At 37.6% G+C, this 18,063-nt stretch overlaps 1 protein-coding gene across 7 annotated transcripts in view; it reads right to left on the reverse strand.

Moving 5' to 3' along the window:
* LNPK (lunapark, ER junction formation factor) overlaps positions 1-18,063 on the reverse strand; it is a 174,876-nt gene that overhangs the window by 138,453 nt on the left and 18,360 nt on the right. For 4 of the 7 annotated variants that reach the window (XM_077154228.1, XM_077154220.1, XM_077154229.1 and 1 more), the window contains exon 1: positions 14,789-14,929. The exons of the other annotated variants lie outside the window; for them this stretch is intronic. The gene's annotated coding sequence lies outside the window, so the exon portion shown is untranslated. Of the gene's footprint in view, positions 1-14,788; positions 14,930-18,063 lie in introns of those variants that run through there. 7 annotated transcript variants of the gene reach the window in all.

The raw sequence follows: 18,063 nt of genomic DNA on the forward strand, positions 1-18,063 counted from the left end.
TCTAATGAATATAGATGCAAAAGTCCTCAACAAAATACTCACAAATAGAATCCAGGAGCACATTAAAAGAATTATACACCATGGCCAAGTGGGATTTATGCCAGGTATGCAAGGATGGTTCAACATAAGAAGATCCATTAATATAATACACCATATTAACAAAGCAAAGCAGAAAAAACCCACATGATCATCTCAATTGATGCAGAAAAGGTTTTTGACAAAATTCAACATCCTTTCTTGATAAAAACACTTCAAAGAATAAGAATAGAAGGGAACTTTCTCAACGCAATAAAGAGAATATATGAAAAACCCACAGCTAACATCATCCTCAATAGAGAAAAACTGAAAACTTTCCCCCTAAGATCAGGAACACGACAAGGATGCCCACTGCCACCACTGTTATTCAACATTGTGCTGGAAGTTCTAGCCAGAGTAATTAGATAAGAAAAAGAAATAAAATGCATCCAGATTGGAAAGGAAGAAGTAAAACTCTCACTGTTTGCCAATGATATGATATTATATGTTGAAAATCCTGAAAAATCCACAGCAAAGCTACTAAAGCTAATAAATGAGTACAGCAAAGTGGCAGTTTACAAGAACATCCAAAAATCAGTAGTGTTTCTATACACTAATAATGAGCAATCTGAATAGGAAATCAAGAAAAAATCCATTTACAGTAGTATTTAAAAGCATAAAAATATTTAGGAATACATTTAACTAAGGATACAAAAGACCTATACACAGAAAACTATAAAAAAATTGCTAAAAGAAATCATGGAAGCCCTAAATAAATGGAAGGGCATAACATGTTCATGGATTGGAAGGCTAAATATAGTTCAGATATTAATTCTACCCCAATTGATTTATAGATTCAATTCAATGCCAATTAAAGTCCCAAAAACTTACTTTGCAGAAATAGAAAAACAAATAACCAAAATTATTTGAAAGGGCAGCATGCCCCAAATAGCTAAAAATATCTTGAGAAAGGAAAATGAAATGGGAGGTCTCATACTACCTGACTTTAATGAATATTATGAAGCTACAGTGGTAAAAACAGCATGACACAGGTATAAAGATAGAATATTCTGACCAATGGAATTGAATTGAGTGTTCAGACATAGACTGTGCTGGTTTGGAAGGACTTATGTACCCTAGAAAACCCATGTTTTGGTCCTAATCAATCTTGTGGAAGTAACGGCTCCTTCTAATACCGATTCAGTACTATAGGTTGGAAACTTGATTGAGTTACATCCACAGAGATGTGAATCAATCTAGTGTGAGTGTTAAACTTGATTAGATGGAGGCATGTCTCCACCCATTCTACGTGGGTCTTGATTAGTTTACTGGAATCCTACAAAATAAGTATTTTGGAGAAAGCTTCAGAATGACATAGGCATGAGAAGCAGAGAGTCTGCCAGCCAGTAACCTTTGGAGATGAAGAAGGAGAAACCCCCAGGGGAGATTCATGAAACAAGAAGCTGGGAGAGAAAGCTAGCAGACTGTTGCCATGTTCACCACATGCCTTCCCAGTTGAGAGTAAAACACTGAATGTCATCAGCCTTGTGGAACCAAGGTATCTTTCCCTGGATGCCTTAGCTTGGACATTTTTAGAGACTTGCTTTAACTGGGACATTTTCTTGGCCTTAGAACTGTAAGCTAGCAAATTATTAAATTTCTTCCTTTTAAAAGCCATTCCAGGGCAGGCCACAGTGGCTTAGCAAGCAGAGTTCTTGCCTGCTATGCCAGAGACCCAGGTTCGATTCCCGGTGCCTGCCCATGCAAAAAAAGCCATTCCATTTCTGGTATATTGCATTCTGGCAGCTAGCAAACTAGAATACCTTCTCATCTATGACAATTGATCTTTGATAAGGCAGTCAGGCCAACTCACCTGGGACAGAGCAGGTGATCAATTGTCATAGATGAGAGCGTATTCTTCAATAAATGGTGCTTGGAGAACTGGATATCCATATGCAAAAGAATAAAAGAGGATCCATATCTCACACCCTACACAAAAATTAACTCAAAATGGACCAAAACCTAAACATTAGAGCTAAGACTGTAAAACTTTTAGAAGAAAATACGAGGAAATATCTCATAAAACTTGTAATAGGAGGTGGTTTGCTAGATCTTAGACTCAAAACACGAGCATCGAAGAAAGAAATAGATAAATGGGAACTCCTCAAAATTAAAAATTTTTGTGCATCAAAAAACTTTGCCAAGAAAGTGAAAAGGCAGCCTACACAATGGTAGACAATATTTGGAAGCCACATATCTGATAAGGGTTTAGTATTCAGAATACATAAAGAGATTCTTCAACTCAAAAACAAAAAGACAAACAACATAATTTAAAAATGGGCAAAAGACATGAACAGACACTTCTAGGAAGATGAAATGCAAATGGCTAAAAGGCACATGAAAAGATGTTCAACTTCACTGGCTATTAGGGAAATGCAAATCAAAACCACAATAATATATCATCTGATGCCCACTAGAATGGTCATTATCAAAAAAAAAAAAAAAACAGAAAACAACAAGTACTGAAGGGGATGTGGAGAGAGAGGCACACTTATCCACTGACGGTGGGAATGTAAAATGGTGCAACCACTGTGGAAGGCAGTTTGGTGGTTCCTCAGAAAGCTAAATATAGAATTGCCTTATGATCCAGCAATACTATTGCTAGGTATAAATTAAGAGAATGTGAGGGTAAGGACACAAACGGACATTTGCACACCAATGTTTATAGCAGCATTATTTACAATTGCCAAGAGATGGAAACAGATCAAATGTCCATCAACAAATGAGTGGCTAAACAAGCTGTGGTATATACATATGATGGAATATGATGGAATATTATTCTGTAAGACAGAATAAAGTCATGAAGCATGTAATAACATGGATGGACCTTGAGGACATTATGCTGGGTGAAGTTAGCCAAAAACAAAAGGACAAATACTGTATGGTCTCACTGATATGAACTAACATCAATGAGTGAACTTGGAGAATTGAAGTTAAGTACACAGATTGTCAGGAGATAGCAACACGGTAGAGATTGGGCAATTGGTGCTGAAGGAATACAGATTGTGCAGCAGGACCTAGTGTAAAAATTCAGAAATAGCACAATTATGATTATAGCACAATGATATAAGAACACTCAATGAAGCCGAATATGACTATGACAGAGGGAGAAGGGCTAGGGGCATGTATGAAACCAGAAGGAAAGATAGAGGATAAAGGTTGAGATGGTACAATTTAGGAATGTTTAGAGTGTACAATGATGGCGATTAAATGTACAAATTAAAAAAATGCTTTTGCATGAGGGAGAACAAATTATTGTCAATATTGCAGGTATATGGGAAAAAGTACAACCAATGTAAACTAGGGTCTGTGGTCAACAGTAACATAGTAATATACTTCCACTGAATGTAAGAAAGGCATTATGTCAAAACTAAATATTAACAGGTGGGGGAATTGGGAAAGGAGTATGGATCCTTTGCAGAAGAAAAGGAAATGTCTTCAGATAGAGTTTGGTGGCAAAGCATGTCTATATACTTAGGTTGTATTGTATGTGTGAATAAAATTGTTTAAAAATGAACACAGAGAAACAAGTGCTAGAGAAAATTGTGGAGAAAAAGATGTATCTATTCACTGTCAGTAGGGAAACTGAGAGGTGCAGCCCCTGGGAAGGCAGTGTGGTGGTTCCACAGGAGGCTGGGGGTGGGGTTGTCATATGATCCTGAAACCCCGTTGCTCAGTATATACCTGGGGGAACTGAGTGTGGGGACAGGAATGGACATTTGCACACTGGTGTTTCTGGCTGCACTGTTTCTGATCCACAATGGACAGAGGTGGCCTAAGGGTACAATGGTTAAGGAATGAAAAGGGGAACTATGGTGTATTATATATATATATATATATATATATACATACACAATGGACTGCTGAGCAGCAGCAAGAAGGAATGAAGTTGTGAGTCATGCAACTAGGTGAATGAACTTTAAGAGTTGTATGTTGAATGAAATGTCAGGAACAAAAAAATAAAGATTATCATGCCTCAATCATATAGACTAACTATAATATAAAAATTCAGTGAACTAAAATCGCGGACATGGGCTATCATGTTGTAGCTTAGGGTAAAGTGTCCTAGACTGTAAATTCTTACAGCAGTCCCGTATATTCAGGAGGTTTAACTGTTAATTCTAAATTCTGAGATACTGAGCTGTTTATATATAACATGGTCTTTCCCAGAAACTTTGCGTTGTGACACCTGAGACTCAGAATTAGAGCTCTGAAGCTATGAAAGTGAGCAGTACCCCATATAGGAACTGTTTAAAAAGTTGAAAAAGTGATCAGACATCACGTAGAGATATGAATGAAGCTAATCTAGATAGGACTAAGGTATGTTAAATTACAAGGTAAATGATGATATTGTCCATATTTTAAAACTTCAACTTTTGTGTGAGACTAAAGGGAGAGATGTTTACTAGGTGCAAAACTTATATTTTGGGTAGTACAATTCCTATTTTAATTTATATGTTCAGTTTAGTTGAACAACATAAGTAAGAGGAATCTTGAATAGGGTGTGAGTTTTTGTTGGTTTGTCCAGGTTAGTGTGATGCCCCAATAAATCCCAGAATTATTTGGGCAGTGAACAAAGAAGTATTTGCAAAGTCCCCTTTGGGGGATGGGGAGAAAGGAGAAAATACTCAACTTCCCCATTTGGAGAATTTCTGATATTCTCACAAACAGTGGGGACAACCAAATCAGTAAGCTAAGCCCTTGATCTTGGGGTTTCACCCCTATGAAACTTATTTCTGCAAAGGATAGGCTAAGCCTACTTAAAATTAGATCTAAGAGTCACCCCGAGAGAACGTCTTTTGATGCTCAGATGTGGCCTCTCCGTCTAAGCAAACTCAGCAGGTGAACTCACACCCTCCCTCCTACGTAGGACATGACTCTCAGGGGTATAAATCTCCCTGGCAACATGGGACAGAAATCCTGGAATAAGCCAGGACGGAGCATCAAGAGATTGAGAAAGCCCTCTTGACCAAAAGGGGTAAGAGAGAAATGAGACAAAATAAAATTTCAGTGACTGAGAGATTTCAAATGGAGTCGAGAGGTCATCCTGGAGATTTTTCTTATGCATTATATAAGTATTCCTTTTTAGTTTATGGTGTACTGGAGTGGCTAGAGGGAAGTACCTGAGACTGTTGAACTGTGTTCCAGTAGCCTAGATCTCGAAGACAATTGTATACAGATATAACATTTATAATGTGACTGTGTGATTATGAAAACCTTGTATCTGATGCTCCTTATATCCAGGGTATGGATACATGAGTAAAAAAATATGAATAAAAAATACATAAATAATAGGGGGAACAAAAGGTAAAATAAATCGGGTAGATGGAAATACTCATGGTCAATGAGAGGGAGGGGTAAGGTGTATGGTATGTATGAGTTTTTTCATTTTTCTTTATATTTCTTTTTCTGGAGTGATGCAAATATTCTAAAAATTAATCATGGTGATGAATACACAAGTATGTGATGATATTTTGAGCCATTGATTATATACCATATAAGAATGCATGAAAATTTCTCAGTTAAAAAATGCATACAACATATTTCAAATGATTAAAGTGCTGTCAATCAGATAACTTGTACAAGGAAAGATAGTGTTTAGTAAATACACATTTTTGTCCTGAAATAATCATTAATTTGAACATTTATGGGACTCAGTTTTATGCATTAAAAATTTAATAACATTTACTGTTTTTTAATACGATTTTACTAATTACTTCTATTTTTTACTTCCACTTTAATAAATGATACATTGTATATGGTTTGAATGACCACCTTTGGACCTCTGTCCTTGGGTGTACTTTGGAAAGTAAATTAAAATGAAAAATTCTTTTTAGAGGTTCTTATTGATAATTTTTTATGTAAACTTTGCTTTGAGTTTTAAAAATACTTCAAGAATACTAAACTGTTCAGTTATTAACTGTTTAATTTTTTATTTATGTGCATCAACATTAGAATCTGCTTTGACAGACCGAAACCAAAGGAAGTAAGGAAATACACAATTAAATCAGAAAAATACTATGTCACTGTGCTGGTTTAAAAGGATGCATTCCCCCTAGAAAAGCCATGTTTTAATCAAAATCCCATTTCATAAAGGTAGAATAATCGCTATTCAATACTGTATGTTTGAAATCGTAATCAGATTATCTCCCTGGATGATGTGATTTAGTCAAGAGTGGTTGCCAAGCTGGATTAGGTGACAACATGTCTCCACCCATTTGGGTGGGTCTCAATTGGTTTATTGGAGTCCTATAAATGAGGAAACATTTTGGAGAATGGGAGATTTGGAGAGAGCAGAGAATACTGCAGCACCACCAAGCAGAGAGTCCACCAGCCTTTGCAGATGAAGAAGGAAAATGCCTCCTGGGGAGCTTCATGAAACTGGAAGCCAGGAAAGAAAGCTAGCAGATGACGCTGTGTTCGCCATGTGCCCTTCCAGCTGAGAGAGAAGCCCTGACTGTGTCTCACATGTGCCTTCTCATTTGAGAGAGAAACCCTGAACTTCATCAGCTTTCTTGAACCAAGGTATCTTTCCCTGGATGGATGACTTAGATTGGACATTTCTATAGACTTATTTTAATTGGGACATTTTCTCAGCCTTAGAACTGTAAACCAGCAACTCATTAAGTTCCCCCTTTTAAAAGCCATTCCATTTCTAGTATATTGAATTCCAGCAGCTAGCAAACTAGAACAGTCACCAAACATGCAAACACTATGTTGAGAGCAATTAAAACAGCCCTCTTTTGTGTTAAGATAACTTATTGTAAGCTTGCAAAATTAACACAGTATTTTGCTATGTTCAGACTTATATCACAGCTTTAATGCATTTTTTGGAGGTGGGGGTCTGGGATGGGATTTTATAATGTCATGTGTTTTTATAAATACTTTCAAGAGTTTATAAAGCATGAATCTCTTTTGGATATGTGATTCTGGTTAAGGAAACACAAACAATTTTCTGCTATTTTCTTACCACCTCTCCCCCCCACTCTTTGCCTAGCCTATCCTTCTCGTTCACTGGTATAGCTTCTCTATTCTCCTCTTCCTCTCATCCAAACTGCATTGTTAAAAGGATAAGTAAAAATTAGCTTAGGGATGATCTAAGCATGTTCAGTTCTGATGTGTTTGTCATGCCTGGTGTCATAGGTGCTGAGTTCACCTTTATCTTCCACACAGCAAAGCATCTCCAATTTTGTTCAAGACTCAGAGGGTTACCTCTGCAGCAGCACACCCTCAACAGCCATCATATAAGTAGAGTCGCTGTCACTTCACTTCAGCTTTGTGAAATATTCCATTTATGCCCTGGAATATGTTCACCTTATAAATCAGATTTCAATATGATTCCAAAGTATGGAATGTATTTCTAAGCCACAAAGAACATAGAATCCCACCTCAACTCCACATAGCCCAGTTACTATGTAGTACCAACTGGTTTCAAAATGAAATTAAGGTTTTAAAATCATATAATGCAACCTCAGTGTCCATGTATACACCTTCTAAATGTCAATTAGGATGCCATCTGTGGCCTACATACACCGCAGCGGGTCTCCTCCTCCAGAACTCAAGCCACTGCCATTTGAGCCTGAAGCAGCCACTGACCATTTGTTTTACCAGCTGTCAAATTTCTTTTTGAGGGGGTTATATTTTGATTTCTGAAACAGAGGGCAGTGACACGTAGCTCTATGCCCCAAAGGGCCAAAAGGCAGCATATATTTTGAGGTCAATCATTCTGTCTCTAATTTAGAAGGACCTTAGTTATACACTCTTCAAGGCACAAAAGGTGAAGGAATTTGCCTGCACCCAAGATCACTGCGATGACATGGGGAGAGATTCCAGCCCTGCTGAGTTCCTTCCTGGTGTGGTATCACATAACAAAGCACAGAAACAAGCTCACCAAGAAAAAGATAGGTGGAGTGTTGTTAGATGCCTTTAGCTGGATTTCTCTTCCTAGACTGGGACAGAAGCATCAGAGATAGCATGTTTAATAACACAAAATTGCTTGGTTTATACTGCCTGAGTTGAAATTTCACCCATTGCTAACAGTGTGACCTTGGGCAAGTTGATTAAGCTCAATTTTCTCCTCTATAAAATAGGACAAATACTTTCTCTACTTCATGGGGCTTAAATATGATAATGCACATAAATTACTAGCATATGGCTAGCACTCAGAAGTGTTGGTTATTATTTCATTCATTCATTCAACAAACATGGAACACCAACTGAAAAGCTTTTTATGGATGGAGAAACTGAGGCCTAGAAACACTGGGCAGTTGTCCAAAGTTACAGTTGAAATTGGACAGGGACATAAATGTCTTAGTGTCAGTTTTTGTCTCACCAAGCTGAGCTGATTCTCTTGAAAAGATATTAAAAACCCAATTTGATTTGGAAAACCGCCTAGACCTTCCCAAAGGATGAAACAGTTTGGTTTAATTTCAACATTAACATTTTTTAAAAAGCCAGTTTCTTGCTTTAGTTCTGGGAAGGCGGTAATGATTTCCAATGTGTGCTATGTTTTCTCATGAGCAAAACAAAATAATACTGAGTATAGTAAATATGAGCCACAAAAAATGTCAACAAAGTCTTAAGCCACACAAAACTCCATCTCATTGTTTTGACTGTGTCATGCACAATCTGAAAAATATGCTTTTTGGCACAAGTAGGGCATGGAATTTTTTATTTCTCTAATTGTACATATTGTTTTTATCTCTTCATGTAATGGGATTCTTGTCAATTTTAATCAATACTGAGACCAACAGTGGGTGAGGGCCAAGAAGAGAATCCCTTTGAATTGTAACTTATTTTCTCAAATGAGTGGTATAGCCATAGATTGCCTAAAAGAATGAAATCATTACTTAAATAGATTAGCCCATATCCACTCTATCAAATGCTGATTAACAGATTCCCTTTAGAAAAAATATCACTTAGATCTTTAATTTCCATATTACTCCTACTGATTTGAAATTTCAATCTCTGTAAACACAAAAATAAAAGAATGGATAAAAGACTATAAGATGAAATCAAAGGAAACATAAATTTCTTCACATATTCTCCTAGAAACTAAACATGTGATACATGGGCTGCTTTTTGTACAACAGTTCAAAAATTGTTTGCATTTGAAAATTATGAAATCAATAACTATTTAATGATCATTAAAATACTTCAATGTTTATTCCGAATCAATCCAATAATAGAACTTTTCCCCAGTGAAAGCATACCAAAAAAATTATATTAAGGCTGTCCAAACAATTTGAATAAATTTAATGGATACTTTATGGGTGGGGTGGATTTTCAAATGAACATCTTTCATCAGAATGCTAAAGTTTGGAGGGAAAGCATAGACCCACATTTTTTTTAAACTGGTTTCTTCCTTCATTTATTCAGTAATTTTTTATTTTTTATTGTAAAAATTAACATATATACAAAAAGCGATAAATATCAGAGCACACCACAACACTTAGTTGTAGAATAGATTTCAGAGATTTACTTCTAGCTGCTCCAAGACATGAGAGACTAAAAGAAATATCAATATAACGATTCAGTAGACATACTCATTTGTTAAATCCTACCTCCTCTGTTATAACTCCACCTCCTCCTTTGATCTTTCTCCCAATCTTTAGGGGTATTTGGGCTATGCCCGTTCTAACTTTTTCACATTGGAAAGGGCTATTGATAATAAGGGATGGGAGATGGAACTAGTTGATGTTCTGAAGAGGCTTGCGCCTCTGGGTTTCAGGATTTAACTGGCCTGGGAACCCATCTGGAAGTTATAGATTTCTGGAAAGTTATCTTAGTGCATGGAACCTTTGTAGAGTCTCAGATAAAGCCCTAGGTGTTCTTTAGGGTTGGCAGGAATGGTTTTGGTTGGGGGTCACCAAACCATGATAATTAGCAATGTCTAGCTAAAGCTTGCATACAAGTAGCCTCTAGAGTAGCCTCTCGATGCTATTTGAACTCTCTCAGCCACTGGTACCTTATTTGTTACAATTCTTTTCCCCTTTTGGTCAGGAAGGCATTGTCAATCCCATGGTACCAGGGCCAGCTCATCCGTGGGAGTCAACTCCCACCTTACCAAGCAGACTTTCACCCCTGGACGTCATGTCCTACGTAGAGGAAACAGGAATAGATTTCACTTGCTGAGTTGGACTTAGAGAGAGAGAGGAGCCACATCTGAGCAACAAAAGAGGTCTTTTGGAAGTAACTCAGGCATACCTATAGGTAGGCTAAGCTCTCTACTACATAAATAAGCTTCACAAGAGCAAGCCTCAAGATCAAGGCCTATTAACTTGGGAGTTCCTAATGTTTGAGACATTATCAGGGATTTCCCCAGTAGTAAAGTTTAATAGTTGCATATTTTTTCTCCCATTGCTCAAGGGATTTTGCCAATAACTTTTAACTATGTGCTCAATACCATGGGATATATCCAGACATTACATTAAGCTATATGGGATTACAAGTCTTCATTCCCATTCTGGGCTCCCTATGTTTGGGTTGTTTAAATGATCTATATCCAGATAGGTTGAGTTAGATTATGTGCTACAGAAAATTTAGGTTCTGGACAAAATAAACTTCTCTTCCTTTAGTCTCACAGAGTAGATGAAGTTCTAAAATTCAGACAATTAGACTCACATTTGATGGCATAAATATTTCAAAATGTTGAAACTTGATTTTTTCCTAAATCTTTCTGTTTGAAATTTGTACCAAAAATTGATATGAAAATAAATTATAAAATAGTCAGGAGAAAACAAGGTATGTTTTGAATGACAGCAGTTTCACTGCCTTATAATAATTTCTTTAGCACAGATTAAAAACCTCTTTATAGCCTTGGTTCCAAGATCATGCATTTCTGATGCAAATAATTTGTTGTAAGAAAAGCAAGATAGACCTGATCTGTGTAAGCACATTAAATTAGCTCTGATGTGAGTATAATCCTGATAATGAAAGAGAGCAGGAATGAATACTATTACAAATGACAAAATTTTTACACAAAACTGACATTTGACAGTGTCATTTACAATAACTTTGTCATTTACAATAACTTTTACAATAATTTTGAAACTTTTAATTTTTCCGTCTTATTACTGGAGGTTCCCATGTGTTGTATTTGGTTCTTATCAGTTCTTGAATACATGGTAACATAGTTCTGAACTTAGTATTTTCTTTTATGCCCACCCGATGGTAGATTGAATTGTGTACCCCAGTTTGGAAATGTCCTTTGTTTTGGTCTACATTCTGCTGGGGGGAGGGGCCCATTGTAAACAAGATCTCTTCAAGATGATCTCTTCTACAGTTAAGGTGAGGCCCAAATGAATAAACGTTGGCTTCAATCAAGACTTCTCCAGTCCTTTATAAGCAGAATAAAAATCAGACGGAGAAAGAAGTCACACAGAGCAGTCGGAAGCTGGAAGTCCACAGAACCCAAAAGACCAAGGAGAGACACACCATGTGCATTGCTATGTGACGGAAAAACCAAGGAACCCAAAGATTGCCAGCCAGCTAGAAGATACCATCGCTGGAGGAAGCAGTCCTTCTGGCCTCTGAAACTGCTAGCCAATGAATTCCTGTTGTTAAGCCAACCCATTGTATGGTATTCATTTGAGTAGCCAGGAAACTAAAACTCCCACCCCCACACACCATGCCAATTTTGAAGCTGATCCAAGTTATTTTGCTCATTATTGAAAAGGAGTTGAGATGAACTCATTCATTCTACAGAATTTTTATAAAGTGCCTATTATGTGCCAACTAGGACCTGCCATCAGCTTAGAGTCTAGTGGATAAATCAGACTTTTAGCAAATTATCTGCCAAATAAGAGTATAATTTAAAAGGTGATAAGTGCTAGGAAGGAAAATTACAGGGTGCCATGAGCTAGAACAGGGAAACTAATTTAGTTTGGGAGATCAGAGAAAGCCTTTTTACAGACATAACATTTAAGGTGAGGGCTGAAGGAAGAATATGAGTTAGCTGGGCACATAGGGAAGCAATGGAGAAAACACTGTGATTACCTTCCTCCCTATACCCTCCCCATACATCCCTTACATACACATTGTATACAAGCCACTCGTCATAGAGCCCACCTTTATCTCAATGAATGGGTCCTTATTGGTCCAATCAATCCTTCTTGCCATCGTGATTGGTTGAGAGATGGCGTGGCCTAAGATGATCAGCACATGGTAGTAATTAGTTCACAGGTGGGTATATGACCCAAATTAAGTTAATCAGAGTCATGCTCAGAGCTTCTGTGTGACGGTAAGGAAAGGGCTGCTTTTTATTACTTGATGTGAACAAGGACACAAAGCCTGGGAGCTAGTGGCAGCCATCTCTCTACAACAGGAAAACCCAGCTTGAAAGTGAAAACACCATTTAAGAGACTGGCAGAATCTGGATCATTATAGTGAGACAGAGCTCTGAAAACCTTAGGAGCTGAAGTCTGAACCACCCCCGGTCTTTTCAACCTGGGTTTCTATTACAGGACCAAAAGTATTCTAGTGCTTCCTGGAAAGATTCTAAGCAGAGGAGTCTGCATATGTGAAAATCCTGCAGCAGGAAAGAATGTGATGCAGTATCGGGTACTTCTTGTTCTCAACACACATCCACTTCTTTGGCCCCCTAAGAACTTTGCTCTCCGAGCCAGCTCTAAAACTGTGTTCATGCTGTTTCCTCTGCCTCTGATTTTTTTTTCTACCTGCAATCTGCCTATCCAAATCCTACCCACCCTTCAAAATACATCCTCCCCCTTCACAAAGCCTTTTCTAACCACTCATACCCATAATAATGCTCCCTTCTTCTTTCTTTCTTTTTTTAAGAGATTGAGGACAGGGGCAAAAAGGCACAGCATACTTGTCCATAGCTCCACCCAACAACTTCCATTTACTCCCCCGTCCACCTTATCCACCAGTAACTTCAGGAGAGGCTGGGAAAGGTAGTTTTTAAAAAATTATTGAAGTAACCAATATAGAGCACAAAGTTTCCATTTTTAATCGCATTCAAGTGTGCCATTCAGTAGTATTAATTATGTTCACAATATTGTGCTACTACCACTGACATCCATTACCTCTCCTTTTTCATCATCTCAAACAGAAACTACTTACCCTTTAAGCTGTAACTTCCTCTTCCCACACTGTTCCCTAATGCTGGTTTGAAACTTGTTATGTACCACAGAAAAGCCATGTTCTTGTTCCAATCCAATCTTGTAGGAGCAGACTTATTGTTTAGGATAGCACCTTTGTTTATGTTATTTCCATGGAGATGTGACATACCCAGTTGTGGGTGTGACCTTTTGATTAGATGGAAATGTCAATCCATCCATTCAAGGTGGGTCTTGATTAGTTTACTGGAGTCATTAGAACTAACACAGGGAAACATTTTGGAGAAAGCTGAGATGCAGATGTTCAGAAATACAGAAGACCCAGGAGATGCCAGGAGCTGGAAGAACCAACAGAAGCTAGACAGGAACCACAGCCCAGCAGACATCACCATGTGTCATTCCATGAAACACTAACAAGCCAGAACCCAGAGAGAGCCAAGGGAAACTAAAAGAAGAAATCCAGAGCTGCCTCAGAGAAGCTAAGAAAGAACCAGCAGGCACTGGCCATGCACCTTCCCATGTGACAGAGAAAACAGTGGATGCCATTCGGCCCTTCTTCAGAGTCAAGGTATCATTATCCGGATATCTTAGTTTGGACATTTTTATGGCCTTAGAACTGTAAACTTGTAACTTAATAAATCCCCTTCATAAAAGCCATTCTACTTCTGGTATATTGCATTCCAGCAGCATTAGCAAACTAAAACACTCCCTTAGCCCCAGTTGCCTATAAATCATCACATCTCTCTATATGCCCCCTTATTCTTATTGAACGTCTCCACCTTTTCCCAATTTCAGTTTCAGCATCTGCAGTATCATTTCACTCATACCCAACCTGTTCTTCCATGTACTTTGGCACACCCATGCCTTTGCCCAGCATATTTGCTTAGCCTGGAATGAACTTCCTCCTAGACCAACTGTTGACATTCTCCATAACCTTCAAATTCATCTGTAATGCCACCTGTCCTGGAAAGCATTCTCTAATTCCATAATAGGACACTATGCATGAAGGTAAACAGTAGTAAGTTGAAGATATATATTGTAAACTCTACAGTAACCACTGTGTATCTTTTAAAAAAGAGGTATAACTAATAAACCAAAAGTGAAGATAAAATGGAAACATAAATTTCATCTAAAGTTTTTAAAAAATAAAAAAACAAAATTTGAAGGAAAGAAAAATAAATTGCAAAACTATATAAATAATATGATTCTATATTGAGGTTTTATGTTTGTTTTGGTTTTTGCTAAATTTTATGTGCACGTGCTCATATGCTCATAGAAAAAAGCCCTGGAGGACATATACACCAAAATAATAATTGTGTTTATCTCCAAGGAAATGGTGGGGAAAGGGGAGGGGAGAGTGCATATTTAGGGGGCTGGTATATCTGCCCCCTAAAGCTGGTATATGTCTATTGCTTTAATTTTTTAACAATCAAGCATAACTTGCATAATTTTCTTAACTTTTATTTTGAAAAACTATAGATTCCCAGGAAATTGTGAAGATAGCACAAAGAGGTCCTATATACCCTTCACCCAATTCCCTCCCGTGGGTTACATCTTATATAACTATAGTACAATATCAAAATCAGGAAATTGATATCTATGCAGTACATATGTATAATTCTATGTCAATTTACCATGAGCAGATACAAGTAACCACCACTGCAAGCAGGATACAGAACTTTCCATCACCACAGAGATTTCCCTCGTGCTGCCCTTTTCTGGTCATACCTATCCAATTTTATCCCCCTCACCATTCCTAAGCCCTGGAAACTACTAATTTGTTCTTACCTCTATAATTAGGTCATTCTAAGAATGTTATATGAACAGAAACATTCTAAGAATGTTACATAAACGGAATCATGCAGTATGCAAACTTTAGAGGTTGGCTTTTTTTCACTCAGTCCAATGTTCTTGAGATCCATTCATAACTCATGCACTTTTCAAAGAACAACAAAAAATGACTGCTACTAACTTTCTTAAATCTATATCTATGTCTTCTACTAAGGGTCAGTTTTCTCTCCATGAAATAATCAGATAGTAGTGGAGAATCTTGCAAGTAGTCAAAAACAGCTAATGAGAGTGAGGATAGGTTTGAGAGGCTGTATTCTCAAACAACACACAAGAGGCTATAGTCTCTTTATTTTCAAAGAGAATCTAAAAAACTAATGGTAATTATGCTCCAAAGTTAAGAGAACTAATGCTTAAGAACTATCCTTTCTAAACACTGTCCTCCTATAATGATGGTTTCTTGGCTTGTCCAAGACACTTTGACATGGGGAAACCATGATGTTTGGGGTCTTACAGGTCTTTCACTGTGGGACCATGAACAGGATGCTAAGCAGGTTCTAATCTGCAAAATAGGGGGAAGGGAAAGTAATACCTACTTCACGTGACTGCCTATAAGAATCATATTAGTTCAGAATGAAAAATATCTGGCCCTGACCTTGCACACAAAAAGCGCGCATGCAAACGTTCAGTACACATTTCCCACCACTATGCCATCTCCATGTATTGTGTTTTATGGTTTTAGCCATTGCTTGAAGATTCTGTTGTTATATATCATTCTTCGACTGAGGCTGTGATTCAGAGCAAACTACATTCCTTGCTCTTTTGTACCTAGGTAGCCTGTGAACTGCCCTCTAGCTCATCTTCATGTCCTTCTGCTTCAGCATGCTTTAAGACATTTCTTTGGTCTTCCTTCAGTTCCCATCATTACTGTGTGTGTACTTACGGCTGCCATTTTTAATCCCATTATACTAATTGCCACTAGGAAATTATTTCTGTCCCAGTGAGTAAAGGGTATATGGATATTTCTAGGCAACAAATTGTCCTGTACTTAGATATTTTCTACATCCTAATTCTCGATCATTTGATCTTCCTTCTTAAAATAGTACTGTGCCAGGGAGAAACCATACTCTTCCCAGAAAGGCCACCAAGTCAGTCAAAGTCGAGCCAATATTGAAACCTAGGCCTCCTGCCTCATTCCATTGTTATAAAATGGATCAGCTACGTGATTTTTAAGAATCAAGTAACTAATGTTCAAAAATCATTTGAAATGATGAATACACAGCTATATGATGATACTATGAACCACTGATTGTACACTTTGGATGATTATATGGCATGTGCATATATAATATATCTCAGTAAAAGAAAACCAAAAAAATCAAACAGTGCCCATCTCTATATACAATTAAAGAGTTCTAAAGTATGTAGATAAGTGATGGTGAGGGCTTTTTAGCGTGAAAGTATTTAGGCAAAGGGTCTGTATTAACCCAAAGTTGTAGTAGCATTTATTATTTTTGTTAGTTATTAGAAAAATTTAATTTTTTTAGTTAATTTTAATATTGTACACTATGCTAGATTAAGGACGTACGATAGAAGCTGTACTGACCTCAGTGACCTGCATGACCTACGGAATACAACAGAAGCATGGTCCTGGTAGCTTTGAAGCTAATCATAAGAAGTCTTGCAGCTTCTTCCTGGGTCCCTTGGAATCCTCTCTCTGAGCACCCTGAGCTGTCACGTAAGAAGTCTGAATACCCTGAGAACAGCATGTTGACAAGGACACGTGTAGGTGCTCTAGTTCACAGGCCTAGCTGATCCCCAGACCAGCCTAACCTTCAGCTGGTTACTTCTGAGTAGCCTCAAATGATGTGATTTGGAACTAGAGAAATCACTTAGCTGATCCCTGCCTTGCTCCCACAAAATCATGAGATATAATAAAATAGTTGCTGTTTTAAGCTGCAGGTTTTCCAGGTTGTCTTTCACAGAGAAATAGAAAACCAGAACACGCTTCCTCAACTTTCCATAAGTGGGGTGGCCTGATGGTTCTTAGATATCTGGAAGAATAATATTGGTAAAAAGGAGTGCTCATCCAGGCTTCAGGAGGTTTGGGGAAATATTTGGATGGTGTACAATACTGAACATCCTCACCTAAAGTAGAGGCAACAACTACCTGCCTTAAAGATTGCATTCTAGGTTTCTGGTGAACACCCTTTACATACAAAGACCAATTCAGTAAAAAATAAAAATGTTTACTCATTTTTGTTTTCATTCAAAAGGAAATTTCTTTTATTAATTCCACCAGGGGGATGACATAAAAAGTGGAGTTATTTCCTTTACTAAAATACAATAAAAAAGTGATATCATTTTCCCACAAAATACTACTATTTACTGATATTTGAGAAATAGAACTATGAAACCTGCTTTCTAATCTTTTATCCTAGAATTGGAAGTTGTATTAGTTTCCTAGGACTATCATAACAAACTAACACAAACTGGGTGTCTTAAAACACAGAAATTTGCTCTCTCATTGTTCTGGAGGTTAGAAGTCCAAAACAAAAATCAGTGACTCTAGGGAAGATCCATTCCATGCACCTCTCCTTACTTTTGGTGTTTACCTGCAATCCTTGATGCTCCCTGGCTTGTAGACACATCACTCCAATTTCTGCCTCCATCTTTACATAGCTTTCTTCTCCTTGTGTGTCTCCATTACCACATGCCATGCTCCTCTCTATGTTGTGTCTCTTCTCCTCTTCGTAGATGGATTAGAAATTCATCATGACCTCGTCTTAATTTGATTATATCTGCAAAGACTCTATTTCCAAAAAAGTCACAATCAAAGATACCAGGGGTTAAGACTTCAACACATCTTTTGATGAGACACAATTCAACCCATAACATAAGATGAACAGGCACCACAAGGCATGTAAACTGGGAACTACTCATCAGTGCCCCAGTGGAGATAGGGGTTTCTGTTTGAAGAAAGCATAAGTAATACATTAGAAAGGATGTTAGAGCAGGAGTCGGAAGGCCTGAGTGCTTTGTTCGTTTCTACCCACCATCTAACATGAGCAAGACATATGACCTCTATGGAAGACAGTTTCCTCATCCACAAAAACGGAAT

This window comes from Tamandua tetradactyla, chromosome 3 (assembly GCF_023851605.1).
Source record: "Tamandua tetradactyla isolate mTamTet1 chromosome 3, mTamTet1.pri, whole genome shotgun sequence".
Classification (NCBI taxonomy): domain Eukaryota; kingdom Metazoa; phylum Chordata; class Mammalia; order Pilosa; family Myrmecophagidae; genus Tamandua; species Tamandua tetradactyla.